This window comes from Lepisosteus oculatus, chromosome 7 (genome assembly GCF_040954835.1).
Source record: "Lepisosteus oculatus isolate fLepOcu1 chromosome 7, fLepOcu1.hap2, whole genome shotgun sequence".
In the NCBI taxonomy this organism is placed as follows: Eukaryota; Metazoa; Chordata; class Actinopteri; order Semionotiformes; family Lepisosteidae; genus Lepisosteus; species Lepisosteus oculatus.
In genome coordinates, this window is record NC_090702.1 from 2236036 (window position 1) to 2257623 (window position 21588).

The 21588-nt window shown below is 53.7% G+C and overlaps 1 protein-coding gene across 3 annotated transcripts in view; it reads right to left on the reverse strand.

Moving 5' to 3' along the window:
• Positions 1-21588, reverse strand: part of dgki (diacylglycerol kinase, iota) — a 73668-nt gene that overhangs the window by 49823 nt on the left and 2257 nt on the right. The window lies entirely within an intron of this gene.

Here is a 21588-nt window from a genome sequence, read left to right on the forward strand (position 1 = left end):
AACCTAACTTGATTCATAAAAGTCTGGCCTTTCACCAGAAAATATGACAGAAAACGAACCGAAATCTCCCTTTTTACCTAAAGTCTGAACCTAACCAGTTGATCCTGTTTGGCCAGGAACATATATCAAACAAGTATTATTAAGAACAAGGGCATCACAATATCATGCTTGCCTCATTGAGTCTGACTGGGCAGGAGACTAAACCTTTGGATATCATGATGAGGCAACTGTAGAGTACAAGAAAAGCTTTTGAGATTTTGAGAGTACAGAGAAGAGGTTCGACTACAGTATATACTTGCTGATTTTGAAATTGAATTGGAACATTAATCCTATGCTAAACTTAGTGAATAATAGAATTACTTTTGTACAGTATGGCTTGTTTTTAGTATGGCTATCTCTGGCTTCATCGCAGTCTAAAGACATACCAAGGTTGTGACTGGGAAAACTGGCCGTGAATCGTGAATCGTGAATCGTGAATCGTGAATCGTGAATCGTGAACCGTGAACCGTGAACCGTGAATCGTGAATCGTGAATCGTGAATCGTGAACCGTGAATCGTGAATCGTGAACCTCGAACCTCGAATCTCGAATCTCGAGGTGAAATCGCTGCACTGGCTCTGCTGAGTGATTCATTCCTGCCCCCCTCCTCCCCAGATTTCTCCTGTGCCAGCTGCTCCTTTCGGAAACCCCATGCAATTCCGGGCTCTGTGACTTCACCGAACTCCTCAGAGCTCCGCGAGGCTTAAGCGCATCTGCTCCGCTGAGCGGAACCAGCCTGAGGCTTGTTTTTAGTATGGCTATCTCTGGCTTCATCGCAGTCTAAAGACATACCAAGGTTGTGACTGGGAAAACTGGCCGTGAATCGTGAATCGTGAATCGTTCAAGGTTCGTGAATCGTGAATCGTGAATCGTGAACCGTGAACCGTGAACCGTGAACCGTGAACCGTGAACCGTGAATCGTGAATCGTGAATCGTGAACCGTGAACCGTGAACCGTGAACCGTGAATCGTGAATCGTGAATCGTGAATCGTGAACCTTGAACCGTGAATCGTGAATCGTGAACCGTGAACCGTGAATCGTGAATCGTGAATTGAATCGTGAACCTTGAACCGTGAACCGTGAATCGTGAATCGTGAATCGTGAATCGTGAATCGTGAATCGTGAATCGTGAATTGAATCGTGAACCTTGAACCGTGAACCGTGAATCGTGAATTGAATCGTGAACCTTGAACCGTGAATCGTGAATCGTGAATCGTGAATCGTGAACCGTGAATCGTGAACCTCGAACCTCGAATCTCGAATCTCGAGGTGAAATCGCTGCACTGGCTCTGCTGAGTGATTCATTCCTGCCCCCCTCCTCCCCAGATTTCTCCTGTGCCAGCTGCTCCTTTCGGAAACCCCATGCAATTCCGGGCTCTGTGACTTCACCGAACTCCTCAGAGCTCCGCGAGGCTTAAGCGCATCTGCTCCGCTGAGCGGAACCAGCCTGAGGCTTGAAGCTGTGTTTAGGCAAAGCCCTCAGCCTTTATTAACCCACAAAAACTGTAATCCGTCCATTTTCCCAGAGTCTATCACAGCAAGCTAGAGGCTCAAAGCAGGGTATACCAGTCCTTCACAGGACACAAACACAGACACTCACACACACCAGGGCCAGTCCATCACAGGACACACACAGACACACACCAGGGCCAGTCCATCACAGGACACACACACACAACACACACACACACACACAACACACACACCAGGGCCAGTCCATCACAGGACACACACAGACACACACACACTCACACTAGGGCCAGTCCATCACAGGACACACACAGACACACACACACTCACACCAGGGCCAGTCCATCACAGGACACACAGACACACACACACACACTCACACCAGGGCCAGTCCATCACAGGACACACACACACTCACACCAGGGCCAGTCCATCACAGGACACACACACACTCACACACTCACACCAGGGCCAGTCCATCACAGGACACACACACACACACACTCACACCAGGGCCAGTCCATCACAGGACACACACACACACACACACACACACACACACACTCACACCAGGGCCAGTCCATCACAGGACACACACACACACACACACACACACACCAGGACCAGTCCACCACAGGACACACACACCCAGTATTGTCTTTGGACTGTGGGAGGAAACCAGAGCAGCCGGAGGAAACCCACACGAAAAGGGGGAGAACATGCAGACTCCACACAGACAGCACCCCAGGTCCGGAAATGAACCCGGGACCCCAGCGCTGGGAGATAGCAATGCTGACCACTGAACTAATTTTGAACTAGTGGCAATAGCTGCTACACAGACAGCAATAAAAAATGTACAATGACAGGACAATTTACTGAAAGGGATGACAGGGTAGCAGCACACGAAAGAATCAGATTCTATGAAAAAAATCAGTTTTATAAGAGGTTTCTCAAAGTGTTTTACAGTCAGAAAAAAAGCACAATGATAGGAGATGGCAGAATTACACAGTTACAGTGAGGGTCTGGACAGCAATGAATCCCAGAGCTCTGGGGCGCAACAGGAGAAGGCCCCGTCACCCTTAGAGTGTAGACGGGCTTGGGGGGACAGACAGGAGAGCAGAATCAGAAGAGCGAAGGTTACGAGGTGGGGAGTAGGGCGATACTAGCTCAGACAGGTACTGTAGTGCCAAGCCATGCAGTGCCTTATAGGCGAGCAGGAGGGTTTTGAAGTCGACCCGAAACCAGACAGGAAGCCAGTGCAGGGACGCCAGGACAGGAGTAATGTGATCACTGGCGCCAAACCTGGTCAGGATTCTGGCTGCCGAATTCTGGACAGACTTTAGCTTGCTCGATGTGGATTCAGATACCCCCCAGCGAGCAGGGCATTACACCAATCAGCTCGAGAGGGTTGGCAGCAACAATTAGCAACAAGAAAACGCATTTGAAAGCTCACTGACTCAACCGCAGGCCGCGCGGGATGTCTGTCTCCAGCGAGCGCGATCAGAAAGGCGAGTTTTTTACACTCGTGCGTCACGGCTTGAAGAAAGCCCAGCCTTTCCTCTCCCGTACAAAAAAAAAAGCGCTTTTCAAGATCTTCTGCTCTGCCCCGAGAAGGAGTGGAGGGAGGGATCTGCCCCCTGACTACCCTGCGGCTTCATAACACCTGCGATGTGCCAGTTCACCCAGCAGATGGCAGTATAAGCAGCCACCTGACTGAGCAGCCAAAGTCCAGTCTCCCTCGCACGATGAAGACGTTCCCTCCCCCTCGCTCCAGCAGAGCGACAGTCTGGGCAGAAACCCTATACCCTGACATATGGGGGTCACACCGCAAACAGACATGCTATAAAGCTCTCTCAGGTCGGGCATACCTGACACCTAATGAAAGTTTAAACCCCCTTTTCTATAATCAGCAGGCCTCCGGAGCAAGGCCAGGTTGGGTTTCACGTGCCCGGGTCATGGACACTGTGCACCTTGGCTTAAAAATAGCCAGAACGTCAACATTGCATCTGCTGCAGCTAAATTCAGGCACTGGAGAGTGACTGCGAGTCGCTCAGGTGGACCCTTCAGTGGTCACAATCTTATACCGCCGGTCTCGTGACTCAGTATATCGCTCTGCTCATTCATGTAACAGAGCAGGGCCACAGTACAGACCACACTACAAACCAGGGTCACAGGAGAGCTGGAGTCTCTCCCAGCAAGCAATGGGCACAAGGTGGGGGTACACCCTGGAGAGGACACCAGTCCATCACAGGACACACACAGACACACACACACAGTCACACCAGGGCCAGTCCATCACAGGACACACACAGACACACACACACTCACACCAGAGCCAGTCCATCACAGGATAGACACACACACACACTCACACCAGGGCCAGTCCATCACAGGACACACACAGACACACACACACTCACACCAGAGCCAGTCCATCACAGGATAGACACACACACACACTCACACCAGAGCCAGTCCATCACAGGATAGACACACACACACACACACTCACACCAGGGCCAGTCCATCACCGGACACACACAGACACACTCACACCAGGGCCAGTCTATCACAGGACACACACACACACCAGGGACAGGACACACACACACACACACACACACACACACACACACACACACACACACACACCAGGGCCAGTCCATCACAGGACACACACTCACACCAGGGCCAATCCATCACAGGACACACACAGGCTGTCTTTGGACTGTGGGAGGAACACCCCATAAACCTGGGGAGAACATGCAAACTCCGTACAGACAGCACCTCAGGTCTGGAGCCAAACCCAGGGCCCCAGTGCTGTGATGCAGCAGTGCTAGATATACTAACTGTTGCAGACCTCGTTAGGGGCAGCACGGTGGTGAACAGCACTAGTGAACCCAGGGAGAGCTGTTTGTGCACACGTGTGCGTGTTAGGGGCGGCACGGTGGTGAACAGCACTAGTGAACCGGAGAGCTGTTTGTGTGCACGTGCGTGTGTTAGGGGCGGCACGGTGGTGAACAGCACTAGTGAACCGGAGAGCTGTTCGTGCGTGCTCAGTTGTGCCTCTGCTGTACGTGCTGGCAGCTCTTTCAGTGCTTCGGCATCCGTGGCAGCACGGATGTCAGGGAACATTTGCGTCTGCGTGTTTAATTTAGAAGGGCTGTCAGCAAAGGCTATAATCCTCTTTTCTGACACCTGGCTATTAATGTCATCCCTTTAAAAGGATCCCCGGCCCGTTGCCACGGAAACGCAGGGACACGTATGTCTCCAGCCCTATACTTAAGGTTTGGATTTTTTTAGGTTAATCCGAGGTTTTGGGGTTTTTTTTTGCTGCTCTGGCTGCAGACGAAACCTTTTCGGAACAGTTTGGAAGAAAAGAAAGGCGGTGATGGGTTTTGCTCCGAGTCCCCTGCGCAGCCGAGAGAACGAGGAGGATGAAGAGGGTTGTGGGGCAGCCGGAGTCTATCCCAGTGAAATAAAATCCCAGACTTCTGACTGCTCCTCTAGAACTCCAAAACCGCTTTGTGCAATTCCACTGAAGCACCTTCTGAGATCAGTCAAGGCTTCAACGATCCGATGTGTCCCTCCCCAAAGGTAGCGCCGCAAGGCGGGGTACGCCCTGGGAGGGACACCAGTCTGTCACGGGAAGACACGGGCAGACGCGCTCACAATTGACCTCCCAGCATGTGCTCGGACTCTGGTGAACAAGGCCGGAGCACCAGGAGGGGAAGCCAGTGTGAACGCGTGGAGACCGTGCAAACTCCACCCAGACAGCACCCCAGGTCTGGAACTGAACCCAGGGGGCCCCAGTGCTGCATCAGCTTGGCCGTTTACATTTAGGATTCAATCGATTCAGACCTAAACCCCAGCTGCTCGGTCGTTAATGAGGACAATAACCGTCTGGCGGGGGGGGGTTCCCCACCTCAGTTTGAAAACTTCCAGAGAAAGCATCTGCTCGTCCTCGCACTGTGCAGCTGGGGAGCCCTGCTCCGTCAGAATCAGAAGCCCCCCCCTGCGATGCCCAGTGCTGGGCGATAACTAGGGACAGATGCACACGCCGATTCACGAGAGGAGCAGGCGAGAGGAGAGTGAGAGAGATCTGTCAGGCTGGGTTAGCTGGTCCCGTTCCCTCGGCCAGCCAGCGTCAGGAAGCAACAGCAAAGTGTTGGCTTACATCAGGAACGCAAATTTCATGATCTCACTTGCACCGGCGGGCTCCCTTAGGCATTGCAGATTGAGTTGCAGGGGTCCCCATAAGTACGCCCCCGAAATGAACGTGCGGCCATGGCGAACCAGTCCAGGGGAGTCCGAAGGGATAACCCGGAGCGAATGGCAAGGGTCCAGAGCCGGACGATCCCTCCGGGACAGAGGGGACAAGGTTTGGAAAACCGGCGCAGGATCCGGGGAATTCAGTGGGATTCAGCGGGACCCAGACGGTCAGGACCCCCCAGGGGGTGAAGCCGGTGCCGTCCGGTCTCTCCTGGACCCCGCGGGTCTCCATCTCCCAAAGTTGAGCCCGGGATTGGTGGGAGCATCTGGCTTACAGAGGGCGGGGCGGGAACAGGAAATCAGGAAAACGAGGAAGGGCCTTAGGAGGAGGGACTTAAGACCGTGGTATGTGGTCTGTTTTACCAAGGGGCACCAGCTGCTAGCTCAGGGATGCCAAGAGCTCAGTAAATCCAGAGATTACAGCGGGAAAAAAACAAACGCACACCACCACCCCACCACCCTCCCCTGCCTCTCCGCGCGGAGTGACTCCAAACCTCTGCACCGCCCTCCAGACTACGACTGGAGATTTTTAAGGCGCCACTGCAGCAGTAGTACCAATTCCATCTCCCCCACCCAGCCACTCGCTCCCCACTCTGTCCGATTGGGGGGTATCGGGCGGTGGAGTCTATCCCAGCAAGCAACGGGCTCAAGGCGGGACACGCCCTGGAGAGGGACACCAGTCCATCACAGGGCGGACAGGCACAAACACGCGCCCAGACCGGAGCCAGGTATTCCAGAAGCCAACGAATCTAACGGTAGGTCTCCGTACTGTGGGACCAAACCGTGTGAACCGGGGGGAGAGCATGCAAACTCCACACAGACAGCACCCCGGCGCTCTGAGGCAGCAATGGCAACCCCCGCACCACCCTCCACGTAGACACGACTGCATATCAAAGACGCGCTCCATAATGTTCATGTTCTCTTCGGATAAGTACTAACTCGGAGGCGAGCACACTTATCCTACACATTTTTCTAGCTCTTCGTTCGGAATGACTTTTCAGGATGTCTGAGCTTCTCTTTTCCACTGGGAGATTGTGAGTCACCACGTGTAAATAGAAGTAAAATACATTTCTGAGGAATATACCATTTCTTGCATGAGGAATGTGTCTTTTCGCAGACCCCAGCCTGCTCTCCATGAGACACACAGACAGGGAGAGAGAAGCTGGGGGTCAGAGCGCAGGGTCGGCCATTTATACGGCACCCCTGGAGCAACTGGGGTGAAGGGCCTCGCTCAGGGGCCCAGCGGAGTAGGATTCCTCTGCCGGCCGCAGGATTCGAACCAGCAACCTCCCAGCCACAGCCACAGATCCTTATCCACAGAGCCACCCAACGAGTACTTACTAGTAATTAAAAAGGGGACTTTGAGCGAATAATGAGATTTCACCAGCCAGAAACAAACAGACTGTCCTTAAATGATTAGAAGACGTTGGTTCAAAGACTATAACACTTGGCCTGCCTCCTCCAAACCATACAGGTTGAGAAAGGAGACGCGGCCATCTTGATATAGCGGGAGGGTTTTAGAATAGATTCATCCTGAAACCTTGCCCACTTGTCTTCCTGCTGGAGGAGTCTGTGGCTTTCGCTGGTCGAGAGCCCTCTGTATCACAGAGAAACCATGAGACAACAGAGCCGTAATAAAAACAAAAAGCGTCGCTTTTCACAGGAAGTCACCTTGATCTAGGATGGGGCTAGAAATAATATTCACACCAGGCGATGAAAGCCCTGTGAATTTTTCATCAATAGCCCTCAGCTCTCCTTGGGGATCTCGGCACGCAGAATGTTCTCCCTAGCTTTGTAGCTAATCGCACGGCTTGCTCTGCAAATGCCCTGCATATCCAGGCACACAAAGGACAGTGGATTGCTCTGTGACTCACGTCAGTTCCACGATCACAGAACCCAGCCGCCTGACAAGAGAAAAGGTTTTGCTTTTCTTTGTTTTTGTTTTTGCACGTTACAGGTCCCAGCCCTACAAGTATGGGATCACAGAAACGGCACATAAAGAATATCGAGAGGAAACGCTTAGCGTCTCTCCCTTTCATTGCCCCTAGTACATCCAGCCGTTTTTTTAACTTATCCAACTGTGGGTTCGCGGGGGAGCTGGAGCCTATCCCAGCATGCAACAGGCACACTTTGGATTTTTGACCATTTTTGATTAACAGGTACATGGCTAAGCAAAAACTGCAAAATTGGGCAAAATTTATTTGTTGAGGAAACAACAAAACAACAGGCAGGGTACACCCCGGATGGGACGCCAGTCCCCCTTGTTCACTTTGTTCTGTGCGGCAGACGCAATAAACGCATAACCACTCACGGATTTCCGAAACCCACTTATCCAAAACAGGGTTGTGGGTGAATTGGAGCCTATCCCAGCAAGCAATGGGCACCAGGCGGGGTACACCTTGGACAGGACACTTGACCAACACACTCACACCAGGGCCAGTGTTCCCAAAAGCCAGTTAGCCTACCAGTATGTCTTTGGGCTCCGGGAGGAAACCCACCAGAAGAACATGCAGACTCCACACAGACAGACCCCCCCCCCCAGGAGTTGAACCCAGGGCCCCGGCGCTGCAAGGTAGCCCTGCCACCAGTGAACGTCACCCGCAGAAAAACATTTTTAATTCTCCCCACGATTTCTCAGCTGCTGTTCCCCGCACTGTTGAAAAGAATACTCATATGTTTATGTCTATAGTAGGAGCGTTACCTAGACTTTACAAATGGCGAGTCAGTGAGAATGCACAAAAAAAACCACCGAAGACCATATTTTACCATGTTTTTCCGATTTGGAAAAAGAATGATAAAAATACACTAGATAAACACTAAGCTATTGATCTGTCGTGTTGCTAGTATGCAATCTTACACCAACTTTTGCAGAATCACATGGCTTCTCAGGAAAGGTCTGTGAGCAGAAACCAATTGCACAAGACAGCAGGTGTATCATTGTCCTGTGAAATTAATATTGACAGGGGCATCTTAAAAACACACACATCTTTCTTTGTAGTTTGACTTTTGTAAACACTTCTACACCCTGATATATTTTCCTCATCAGCTGGAAGAGGACACTTGTACATCCTGAACTCTGTTTATAAACAAGCCCCTTGTGAAAGCTTCAACTGGACTTTATCTCACATGCCCCCCACTTTAGAACTGTTAGTTGCTATTATACTTGCTCCATGTGTGTGAGGAGACTCTTCTTTACACAGAGGGTGGTGGGAGCATGGAACAAGCTGCCCAGCCATGTTCTCTCATGTTCTCTCTCAACTGGATGAGCTCCTCCTGGTAGGACAGGAGACATTTCTTTACACAGAGGGTGGTGGGAGTGGGGAACAAGCTGCCCAGCCCTGTTGGTGAAGCCGATACCCTGGCTTCTCTCCAGACCCAGCTGGGTGAGCTCCTCCAGTCAGGACAGGAGGGTCTACTGTACACAGAGGGGGGTGGGGGTGGGGAACAAGCTGCCCAGCCCTGTTGGTGAAGCTGATACCCTGGCTTCTCTCCAGACACAGCTGGGTGAGATCACCGAATCGATTACCTACTAACTACCAAACGATCTCGCTAGCCCTGATGGCCTCCCCTACTATGTCCCTGAACTCTTCTGCTTCTCCCCCCCAGGCCCACAGCTTCCACAGCCAAAACCCCAGACTGCCTCACCACAGATGGGGGACCCCCAAACACAGCCCTCCCCCCCATCCCACAAAAAATGCCCACAGTCAAGCCACACTCTTCTCTTTGCACCGAGACTCAAGACTCAAGACTCTGTCAGACAGAACAGAGACACCCGGGGCAAAAACTTCAGCTGTCACTATTCAAACCCACTCAGGGGGGCTCAGACAGGCAGAACGGGCCTCTGAAGGCAGTGCACAAAGGTGTTAACATCACAGCAGCGAACCCAACACTTAGGCAGGGGGAATCTCTCTTTACCGCAGCGCTGATGGTGAAGACGTTGTACTGTACTAGAACTGCATTTTATTCTTCCAAGAGGAACCAGGAACCTCTGTCGACACACACACACACCAGGGCCAGTCCATCACAGGACACACACACACACTCACACACACACACACACACACACACACTCAAACCAGGGCCAGTCCATCACAGGACACACACACACACACACACACACACACTCACACCAGGGCCAGTCCATCACAGGACACACACACACTCAAACCAGGGCCAGTCCATCACAGGACACACACACACACACACAGACAGACACACACACACACACACACACACACTCACACCAGGGCCAGTCCATCACAGGACACACACTCAAACCAGGGCCAGTCCATCATAGGACACACACAGACACACTCACACACACTCACACCAGGGCCAATTTTCCCAGAAGCGAATTAACCCACCAGCCTGTCTTCGCACTGAGGGAGGAACCTGGGAGAACACGCAAACTCCACACATACAGCACCTCATGAAAACTGAACCCAGGGACCCAGCGCTGCGAGGCAGCGATGCCCACCACTGCAAAACTGTGCCAGCCCTTCATTATTATAAATAGGCGCTATTACACTCGGTATTATGGCACTGTTAATGCCCTCTGTCCTAAATACTGTTCCCGATTCTGCCTCGACGCACTGTCTCTTACATCAGCTCGAGTCATTTACTAATTTAGCTTTCAGATCTGACAGCAGACCAAAAGGTTACATCCCAGTAATGTGCCTGTGAGTCACTGTCTACAGAACATCTATTCCGGCACTGTCAACAGCCACTCGGAACAGATGGCGTCCTGCAGTCATGACAAGAATAACACGAGGAGCATGCTTGCCTAGCTGTAAAAATCAATCACAAGAGACTGCACAAAACCAGATAACCTGCCCAGAGAGGGACTAATTCAGGAGTGGCGTGGTTCCTTGGTCACCAAATACATATTTCAAAATGTGAGCGTGTGTGTGTCTGTGTGTGTCCTCTGATGGACTGGCCCTGGTGTGTGTGTGTGTGTGTGTGTGTGTGTGTGTGTGTGTGTGTGTGTGTCCTCTGATGGACTGGCTCTGGTGTGTGTGTGTGTGTCCTGTGATGGACTGGCCCTGGTGTGTGTGTGTGTGTGTGTCCTGTGTGTGTCCTGTGTGTGTCCTGTGTGTGTCCTGTGTGTGTCCTGTGATAGACTGGCCCTGGTGTGTGTGTGTGTGTGTCCTGTGTGTGTCCTGTGTGTGTCCTGTGTGTGTCCTGTGATAGACTGGCCCTGGTGTGAGTGTGTGTGTGTCTGTGTGTATCCTCTGATGGACTGGCCCTGGTGTGTGTGTGTGTGTCTGTGTGTATCCTCTGATGGACTGGCCCTGGTGTGTGTGTGTGTGTGTGTGTGTGTGTGTGTGTGTGTGTGTGTCCTCTGATGGACTGGCTCTGGTGTGTGTGTGTGTGTGTGTGTGTGTGTCCTGTGATGGACTGGCCCTGGTGTGTGTGTGTGTGTCCTGTGTGTGTCCTGTGTGTGTCCTGTGTGTGTCCTGTGATAGACTGGCCCTGGTGTGTGTGTGTGTGTCCTGTGTGTGTCCTGTGTGTGTCCTGTGTGTGTCCTGTGATAGACTGGCCCTGGTGTGAGTGTGTGTGTGTGTCTGTGTGTATCCTCTGATGGACTGGCCCTGGTGTGTGTGTCTGTGTGTGTCTGTGTGTGTCTGTGTGTGTCTGTGTGTGTCTGTGTGTGTCCTCTGATGGACTGGCCCTGGTGTGTGTGTGTGTGTGTGTGTGTCCTGTGATGGACTGGCCCTGGTGTGAGTGTGTGTGTGTGTGTGTGTGTGTGTGTGTGTGTGTGTGTGTGTGTGTGTGTGTGTGTGTGTGTCCTGTGATGGACTGGTGTCCTGTCCAGGGCGTACCCTGCCTGTTGCTCGCTGGGATAGACTCCAGCTCCACAGTGTCCCTGAATGGGCAGCAGCAGGTAGATGGAGGCGGGGGGGGGTGGTCTTGCTGATAAGGCAGCCCATCAGCTGCAGTGCGGTGGAAGAGAGAGACCCAGACAACAGGACAGCGTGCTCAGAGCCCGGAGCAGAGGGGCTGGGAGATCAGCGGCTGAGCTCTTCTGATCCCCTGCAGCGGAGACAGAGGTGTCTGTCCAGCTGCCCCCCCCAACCGCCGCAGGCTTTGAAAACGTCCCCAGTCCACAGCTGCTCTCCCACACACACATCCCTACCATCCCCGCGTCTCCCAGAGAACACCAGCCAGGAGGAGGGCAGGAAGGAGTTGCCGCGGCAACCACACTCCCCTCCCTTCCCCCCCCCCGGGCCCGGTTTTTGAAATCTAGCGCCTGGGCCCCGCGCCAGACCGCGAGGGGTGCAGGGGGCCCACATACAGACCGACACGGCAGCACGAGCATCTCAACCGTCCTTCCCAGCTGCCCCAGCTGTCCGCACCACTCCTGACATCAGCCTCCTGCTCAACTCGCGGAGCTTCTCTTTCCAGCCCGCCTTCGGCGGCGCACCCCCTTTTCCGCGCTCACAGGAAGCAATCCGAGGCGACCCCCTCCTCTCTGGGGGTCTCCGAGAGTGTGGCCCCCCCGTTGGAGACTGCTCAGCGTCTCAACGCAAGTGTGCACCTGCTCCGCCACGCTGGAGAGCCGTCGTGGTGATAAAGTCATAACGAGGGTCTTTTCACCCCACCCCCCCCACCCCCTGGGACCACGACTGAGACGCAGGCCGACCTGGGAGACGCGCGGGGAGCTGGGCTGTGGCGAGGGTACGGGCGCACTCCGGCTGCCGTTGCGTCACCCAGGTGGGGGCTGCACACTGGTGGCGGCGGTGGGATTTATTTGTCACAGCCAGCAGCCATATCACCCTGCAACTCACAACTGGCAGCCCCACTGAAGCTCAGCAGGTGGGAGCCTGGCCAGTACCTGGATGGGAGACCTCCTGGGGAAAACTAAGGTTGCTGCTGGGAGAGGTGTTAGTGGGGCCAGCAGGGGGCGCTCACCCTGCGGCTCATGTGGGTCCTAATGCCCCAGTATAGTGACGGGGACACTATACTGTAAGAAGGCGCCGTCCTTCGGATGAGATGTAAAACCGAGGTCCTGACTCTCTGTGGTCATTAACAATCCCAGGGTGTCTCTAAGAAAGAGTAGGGGTGTTACCCCAGTGTCCTGGCCAAATTTCCCCATCGGCCTTTATCAGTCATGGCCTCCTAATAATCCCCCTCTATGAATTGGCTTCATTACTCTGCTCTCCTCCCCACTGAGAGCTGCTGTGTGGGGAGTGTTCTGGCGCACTATGGCTGCCGTCGCATCATCCAGGTGGGGCTGCACACTGGTGGGGGTGGAGGGGATCCCCATTACCTGTAAAGTGCATTGAGTGGAGTGTCCAGAAAAAGCGCTATATAAGTGTAAGCAATTATTATTATTATTATTATTCCAGCTGTATGCAAGCGCACAGGTGCAAATGCAGGCAGGACCCTGACATACACATTGTAGGCAGGGTTTGCACATAGTGCAAAGTGCAGATAGTGCCAATTACAAGGCAAATGCATGATACAATCTACACAACACGCTGGGGGGGATTGAAACCCTGTTTCTGGAATTGGGGTGGGGGCAGGTAGATTCCAGGGTGTTGAGGAGCCTGACAGCCTGCAGGGAGAGGCTGTTCCAGAGTCTGGTGGAGCTGGCCCACGCACTGTGATATCTTTCCCCAGACGGTAGGGGGGCAGAGTGTCTGAGCTCTGAGTGGAGTCTCTGGGCTCTGAGCTCTCAGTGGAGTCTCTGGGCTCTGAGCTCTGAGTGGAGTCTCTGGGCTCTGAGCTCTCAGTGGAGTCTCTGGGCTCTGAGCTCTCAGTGGAGTCTCTGGGCTCTGAGCTCTGAGTGGAGTCTCTGGGCTCTGAGCTCTCAGTGGAGTCTCTGGGCTCTGAGCTCTCAGTGGAGTTTCTGGGCTCTGAGCTCTCAGTGGAGTTTCTGGGCTCTGAGCTCTCAGTGGAGTCTCTGGGCTCTCGGTGGAGTCTCTGACCTCTGAGCTCTGAGTGGAGTGTCTGGGCTCTGAGCTCTGAGTGGAGGCTCTGGGCTCTGAGCTCTGAGTGGAGGCTCTGGGCTCTGAGCTCTGACTGGAGTGTCTGAGCTCTGAGCTCTGAGTGAAATCTCTGGGCTCTCAGTGGAGTCTCTGAGCTCTGAGCTCTGAGTGAAATATCTGGGCTCTCAGTGGAGTCTCTGTGCTCTGAGCTCTGAGTGGAGTCTCTGAGTTCTGAGCTCTGAGCTCTGATTAAAGTCTCTGGGCTCTGAGTGGGGTGTCTGGGCTCTGAGCTCTGTTTAAAGTCTCTGAGCTCTGAGTGGGGTGTCTGGGCTGGGTCTCGCGCCACCCCAGGTCAAAACATCCCGGGGAAGGGCGGTGACGTCACCGCGCCGGGACGCAATGGAGGCCGTGTGCGTGACAATACTGTCGCCTAACAGGGTCTGGAGCGGGGAGGTTTTTCTTCATTCAAACTTAATAATAATAATAATAATAATTGCTTACACTTATATAGCGCTTTTCTGGACACTCCACTCAAAGCGCTTTACAGGTAATGGGGATCCCCTCCACCACCACCAGTGTGCAGCCCCACCTGGATGATTCGACGGCAGCCATAGTGCGCCAGAACGCTCCCCACACACCAGCTCTCAGTGGGGAGGAGAGCAGAGTAATGAAGCCAATTCATAGAGGGGGATTATTAGGAGGCCATGATTGGTCAGGGCCAATGGGAAATTTGGCCAGGACACTGGGGTAACACCCCTACTCTTTTCGAGAAACGCCCTGGGATTTTTAATGACCACAGAGAGTCAGGACCTCGGTTTGACGTCTCATCTGAAGGACGGCGCCTGTTTACAGTCTAGTGTCCCCGTCACTATACTGGGGCATGAGGACCCACACAGACCGCAGGGTGAGCGCCCCCTGCTGGCCCCACTAACACCTCTTCCAGCAGCAACCTTAGTTTTTCCCAGGTTCATTCAAGGAAGGGCTTTTCTGTTACCAACTTCACCTCAACGCTCGTTTCCAACCTCGGTCTCTTTTCTTTCCGCCCCGTGTCGGGTTTTGTTTTGTTTTGGGTGTTTTTTTTTTGGGGGGGGGGGCACAACTGACTTCTGACTAATCTCGTCAACATCGCTATGCGCTCTTTTCGGTGCCTAAGGCGGAGGACAGACGGCCGAGCAGGACTTGACTGCGCGATAGAAATGCCGAAACGGGGGCATTTCTGCGCGTTTCTCCAGAACCCGACGTCATCGCTACCGCCGATAAGACCCGGCTCGTGTAAAAAAGACGTGTTTTATTCATTGAAATATTTCCCGTGCGACTGTACGGGGCTGGGAGGGGTTAAGCGCTTGGCCCGCGAGGGGAGGGGTATACTGGAGACGAAAGTTACGTTTCCACCCTCTCTCAACGCTCCCGATCTCCCTCTTTCCTCGTCACACCCCCCAACCATCACAAAACAGGGAGGTGTGCGCTACCTTAAGCCCGTCTACAAGACGCGCAGCGCCAAGAGAACAGCACAGCACCAACACGGGCCGGCAGGCACATCGCCCCTGCCGCAGCCTGCTGGAGACGAGCAGAACGCCGTTGCCTTATCGGAAAGAGCTGTGGCAGACCGGCTTCTGTCTTCCCCCACGACCCACCGCCCGCAGACACCTCCGTCATCAACCTTTCTGTCCGCCTCAACCCACCCCCGGCTCGACAGAAGAGGGGGCTGCGCTTTCCGAGCTTCGCCGGGCTCCAAATAGCACGGCACAAGCTTTAACGTGGGCTTCCTGTTCGGGAGCTATTATTGGACAGGAACAGTGACTAAAACGCACAATCTACTCCATCCCTCCAGTTTCTAAAAGATTAAGATTGAGATCACTTTATTGGCCCTATACAATTTTTTTTGCATGAGGAATTTGTCTCTGCGCAGACGCCAGCTTCTCTCTCCCTGTCTGTGTGTCTCCTGGAGAGCAGGCTGGGTCTGAGAAAAGACACACTCCTCAGGCAAGACATTGTGTCAGTCATTGTACAGCACCCCTGGAGCAGTTGGGGTTCAGGACCTTGCTCGGGGGCTCAATGGAGTAGGATTCCTTCTCTCGGCCGCGGGATTTGAACCAGCAACCTTCCAGCCACAGGGGCAGATCCTGATCCTGCACGTTTACTAAAATGTGCAGTAAATTATGAGTGTAGGACTCAGTTACTGGATAGCCTAGTGTCATGACAGAGGAGCTCAAATCTTTGTAAGAAAAGAGTAAATCTCTATCTCAATCTCACCTCGCAGCGCTGGGGCTCTGGGTTCAATTCTGGAGCCACAGTGCTGTCTGTGTGGAGTCTGCATGTCCTCCCTGCGAGATTCCTCCCACAATCCAAAAACATACTGGTAGGCTAATAAGCTTCTAGAAAAACTGGCCCTGGCATGAGCGTGTGTGTGTGTGTGTGTCCTGTGATGGACTGGTGCAAGTGTGTGTGTGTGTGTGTGTGTGTGTCCTGTGATGGACTGGCCCTGGTGTGTGTGTGTGTGTGTGTGTCTGTGTGTGTGTGTGTGTGTGTCCCCTGTGATGGACTGGCCCTGGTGTGTGTGTGTGTGTGTGCCCTGTGATGCAATGAGTGCAAGGCAGGGTACACCCTGGTCAGGACACCAGTCCATCACAGGACACACACACTCACACCAGACCCAGTCCAACACAGGACACACACACACCGTGGCCAGTCCATCACAGGACACACACACACACCGTGGCCAGTCCATCACAGGACACACACAGACACACAAACACCAGGGCCAGTCCATCACAGGACACACACACACACACACACACACACCGTGGCCAGTCCATCACAGGACACACACAGACACACACACCAGGGCCAGCGGGGTCCCAGCTGGTCTCAGGACCGCCGACTCTGCCCCCCGGGACCGCGCCCCGAACGCCTGCAGCCCGAGCAGCTCCAGCTGTGGCAGCGCAGGCGGGGGGGGCACGAGCCCCGGATTCGGGGACACCTGGGCCTCGCTGGCTTTCAACCCCCGCGGCTCCCCCCCCCGAGGGTCGTGGGCGCCGCCGCCGCCGCGCAGGAGCGCGCGGGAAGGCAGAGGCGTTGCCATGGTTTCAAGGCACGAGACGGAACAGGAACGGGAGACGTGGGAGCTGCAGATCAGCCCTCACAAACGGGGGTCTGGGCTCCGGCTCGGGGGAAAACGCAAGGCGAGAGAGAAGAGACGAGTCTCTGGGGCCGATCAAACTCGACTGACAGCACGGTAGAGAGGGAAAGGGTACAGAATGAGAGGAGACAAGTAAATGTAGATAATCCTCGCTCTTATACAGTAAAATAATAATAATTCCTTACACATATATAGCGCTTTTCTGGACCCTCCACTCTGAGCTCTTCCCAGGGCAGGGGGAATCCCACTACCCCCACCAGTGTGCAGCCCCACCTGGATGATGCTCCAGTCCTCTCACACACACCAGCTCTCAGTGGGGAGGAGAGCAGAGGGATGGAGCCAGTTCAGAGAGGGGGGTTATTAGGAGGCCATGAGGGGTAAAGGCCAGGGGGGGAATTTGGCCAGGACACTGGGGTAACACCCCTACTCTTGTCGAGAGGCACCCTGGGATTGTTAATGACCACAGAGAGTCAGGACCTCGCTTTTACGTCTCATCCGAAGGACGGCGCCTGTTTACAGTCTAGTGTCCCCGTCACTATACTGGGGCATGAGGACCCACACAGGCCGCAGGGTGAGCGCCCCCTGCTGGCCCCACTCACACCTCTCCCAGCAGCAGCCTCAGCTTTCCCAGGAGTCTCCCCTCCAGGTACTGGCCAGGCTCACACCTGCTGGGCTCCAGTGGGGGGTGTGTCAGCTGGGAGCTGCTGGGGGACACGGCTGCTGGAAAGTGATCGAAAGGTCTTAACCAGCCGTTTCTTACATACCCAAGAACCTGGCAACGCTAGTATATGGAAACTAAAACACTACAGTAGGAGCCGAATAGCACTGTGGTGATGAGCACTATGTCTTTGTATCTCCAACCTGAAAGGCTTTCTTCATTGTGCAAGACAGTAGTGCTGACCACTGTGTCACCATATCCCCCTCTCCTACGATCTACTGACTCTAAAATAACATTTGGGTTTGGACCAGAACCTTATTGTGGAGGGTAACACTGAGGAAGAAATGAATGATGCACGCTGTTCAAAGACAAGCACGTTAAGGACGGTGTAATAGGGCAGATGTCTGAAATATAAAGATATACTTCAAGAGGAAAACAAAAGCTTTTCAACGTCTGTATCCATGGTAAGACCGTCACTCAGGAGCATTAGTGCCAGGACTCATCAGGGTCTGCTTACGAGTTGAGCCATGCCAGATCACCAGTACGATGCAAGCACGCAGTCTCTTCCGGACAAAGCTGATTGTTCCTATGGCCCTGCACCCAGCGTCTATCACCCGGTCCTCCAAGTCACTTGCTCGCCCCCGTGCAATTATAAATCTCGCAAACCAGCGCGCCCCCCTGTCCTGCTCGCTCGTAAAACAGGATTATACCCAAACCGGTTTTGTGTTTGTTTTTTTCCCCAAAGACAAACCTCATTTGAGATTTCCTGGGCAAAGAGCAAACAGAAAACCAATCACATTATGTACACACCGCAGCAGATTACAGGATATGCATTATAGAGGCACTACTGAAGAAAAGTGCCTGGTTTCAGGCTCAATATTGTAAAGCCCAGGAATAAAATTCAAAATCCAACCACTGATCATGCATAGTTTTCACGGCAGGTTTCATTGCATTGAAGCACAGAGAACAAGCCAATTCACTGCATCAGGCAGTGGAACCTGACTGTCTTCTTTCCTCTTCTTAAAGAGTCTGGCGGCCCACACAAGTGCCCTGCCTCAGGGCGGTGCTCGTAACCGACTCTGGGTCCGGCCCACAGTGGGGCAAGGTGGGAAAACTGGGATCTGATCGGCTCCGGACGCCCTTCTGCTCCGTTGCTGCCGGACTCTTGCCCCTCCTCCAGCACGGGGTCTCTCCCAGGGGGCACCGTCTGCGCCAGGCTGGAGGCTCATGCCAGCCGAGCCAAATCCGACACAAACTCCCCCCCCGCAGTTTCACTCCTCCCTCAGTTTCCTAACGGTTTTCATCCGTAAGATACGAGGATGGGGTCGCTGGGGCGGGGAGTCTATCCCAGCAAGCAACAGGCACAAGGCAGGGTACACCCTGGATGGGACGCCTGTCCATCTCAGGACAAACAGGTGGGGCTGCACACTGCACACTGGTGGCGGTAGTGGGATTCTCCATTACCTGTAAAAGGCCTTTGAGTGGAGTATCCAGAAAGAAGCTGTATAAATCTAAGGAATTATTATTATTATTATTATTATTATTATTAATAATACACTCACACTACCAGGGCCAATTTTCTCAGAAGCCAATCAACATCCCAGCTTGTCCCCACACAAACCACAGGGAGGACAGACACCACGCAAATAACACTCCAGGCCCAGAACTCCAGCCAGGGGCCCAGTACAGACTGGAGAGAGCCGTCAGAAGATGGGTGTGTGAGTGTGTGACGTCGACGGACATGACGCACTTTAAACGGGTCTAATGCTAAACCACGTGATTGATGGCGTCAGTCCAGCGATCATCGCTTCGACACTTCTAGTCTCTAGAACGGCCGCCGGACCGCGTCTGATCATTGATCTGGAGCACCTGGAGTCCATCGCAAGCCTGTTGGTCCAGCTCGTTTCTCGTCAGTCGCTCGTGTTTCCCTCCTGCGTGGGTCCCTAGACACTGTAGGGAAACCCGGCACTAACTGGTGGATCACGATCCTCTCATCGGGAAACTTAACAACATTCATTTCCACCCCACTTCTGAGCCCGCGCCTCTTCTTTGCTCGACTGCTTTCCGTTTTTTGTTTGTGTGTTTATTTGTACCGTCTCGGGAATATCAAAATGTCCGGCGCCGGGGACGAATACTTTTCCCGGCGTTGCGCACAGCACGTCCCACCTGCCTCCTCCGGCGGCGTCATTCTCGGGGGACCGGTTACCCGCCGTTCCTGTCTTTCTGTATCCCACGAAACTTCGTGGAAGCGAGCAACTGACCTCTCGGGGGTTACCTGCGACGGCCGTGGCGAGCGGCCGCACCGTGATGACGTCACCGCGGCGAGTCGGCGAGGTGCATCCTGGGGATTCCGGCCGGTCCTGAGCAGTGCGTGATTTTTTGGGGGGGATGCCGGAGAGCCGAGCCTTTTCAAAAGCCCGCTTGAGCACCAGGTGCGAGAACTGTCTGCGTGCGGCAGTGTCAGTTACTAACTCGGTTTCCCTGCGAGACACCAACTGACAACACGTCAGCGAAGAAGGCGTCACAGCCGAAACGTTGTGTTTTCTTTTCCAGTATGGAATAAACCTATTATTTGTTCCGTTGCAGACTACGCATGCCACCCACCTGAACTATTATAATAATAATAATAATAATAATAATTCGAGGGGCTCTGGAAATCCCAGCCTTCTGGGGTGTGAAACAAATCACACTTGAGAAACTTGCATTTCTGTCTTCCTGTGTCCCTTTGAGATTGACGAGATGGACGCGGTGCTATTTTCATAAATCAGGTCAATGTGCGCTTTGAGGGGACGCGGAATAGGCACGCCGGAGGTCTGAGATCTGGAGGGTGAAAACGACGCGGCCCCCGTCTCTCCCTCAGCAGGCTGGGCCCCGGTGTCGTCCCGTCCCGAGAAACACGGGGGTTCGGTCTCTGGGGCTCGGAACCGGAGACAGCTCTCCCGTTTGGCCAGGACACTGGGGTAACACCCCTACTCTTGTCGAAAAACACCCTGGGATTTTTAATGACCACAGAGAGTCAGGACCTCGGTTTTAGGTCTCGACCGAAGCACAGCGCCTGTTTACAGTCTAGTGTCCCCGTCACTATACTGGGGCATGAGGACCCACACAGACCGCAGGGTGAGCGCCCCCTGCTGGCCCCACTCACACCTCTCCCAGCAGCAGCCTCAGCTTTCCCAGGAGTCTCCCCTCCAGGTACTGGCCAGGCTCCCACCTGCTGGGCTCCAGTGGGGTTTGTCAGCTGGGAGCTGCAGGGTGACACGGCTGCCGGCTTAACTCGAAACGAAGTTAGGTTTGCCTTTATGAAAGCGAATTTCACCCCTACTGACTTTCTTCGGCACTTGACAGTAATTGGGCATTATAATACACGCAGAGGGAACAGGGTGTTCGACTGTTACGAGGGCGTTAAATACGAGCGTGTATTCCGCAGAGGATCACCGGTAGCTGGAAGTTTCATGGGTAACAAGCTCGGAAAAACTGAAATAAAACAATTGAGACGCGAACAGCTACAGACAATCATCCAAAACCCTAACAGGGCAGAATAAAAAAAAAAGGGGTTCAGATCTCAGACAAACTACAGAGGCTTTCCAGTCCAGCAGAACAAACGAAAGAGCTTTTGTTTCTGTTTTTCAAAAAACAAATATATGCAGATGTGAGAATGACCCTTTCAAACGGCCGTTTTGGTAAGCAAATCAGCGTCGATTCCACTTTTTACCCTCGCCGGCCGCGTCGCTCGCTCGTCTCACGGGCTGATCACCTGCGGGATCGCCTGAGAAGGGATCTCCCCTCCATAACCGCCTTTAGGCTCTGGCAGGGAGCAACGGGTTGTCCCGTCCCCGACAAGCGAAGACGGAAACGCCGCCCCGTCCAGCGCGCCGTCTTTTATAAACGTTTATAAGTTATACGCCAGGTGCGGGCATCGGAACGCAAAACAGGTGCACACGCAAAACCGTGACGCCTGCCCTCTCGCCAGCTCGTGAAGCGACAACAACAACAACAACAACAACAACAACAACAAAATCGCTTTCGTCTCCGTCTCCTGATCTCCTGTCCGTTAAATCCCCCCGGAGCGATTTGGAGAAT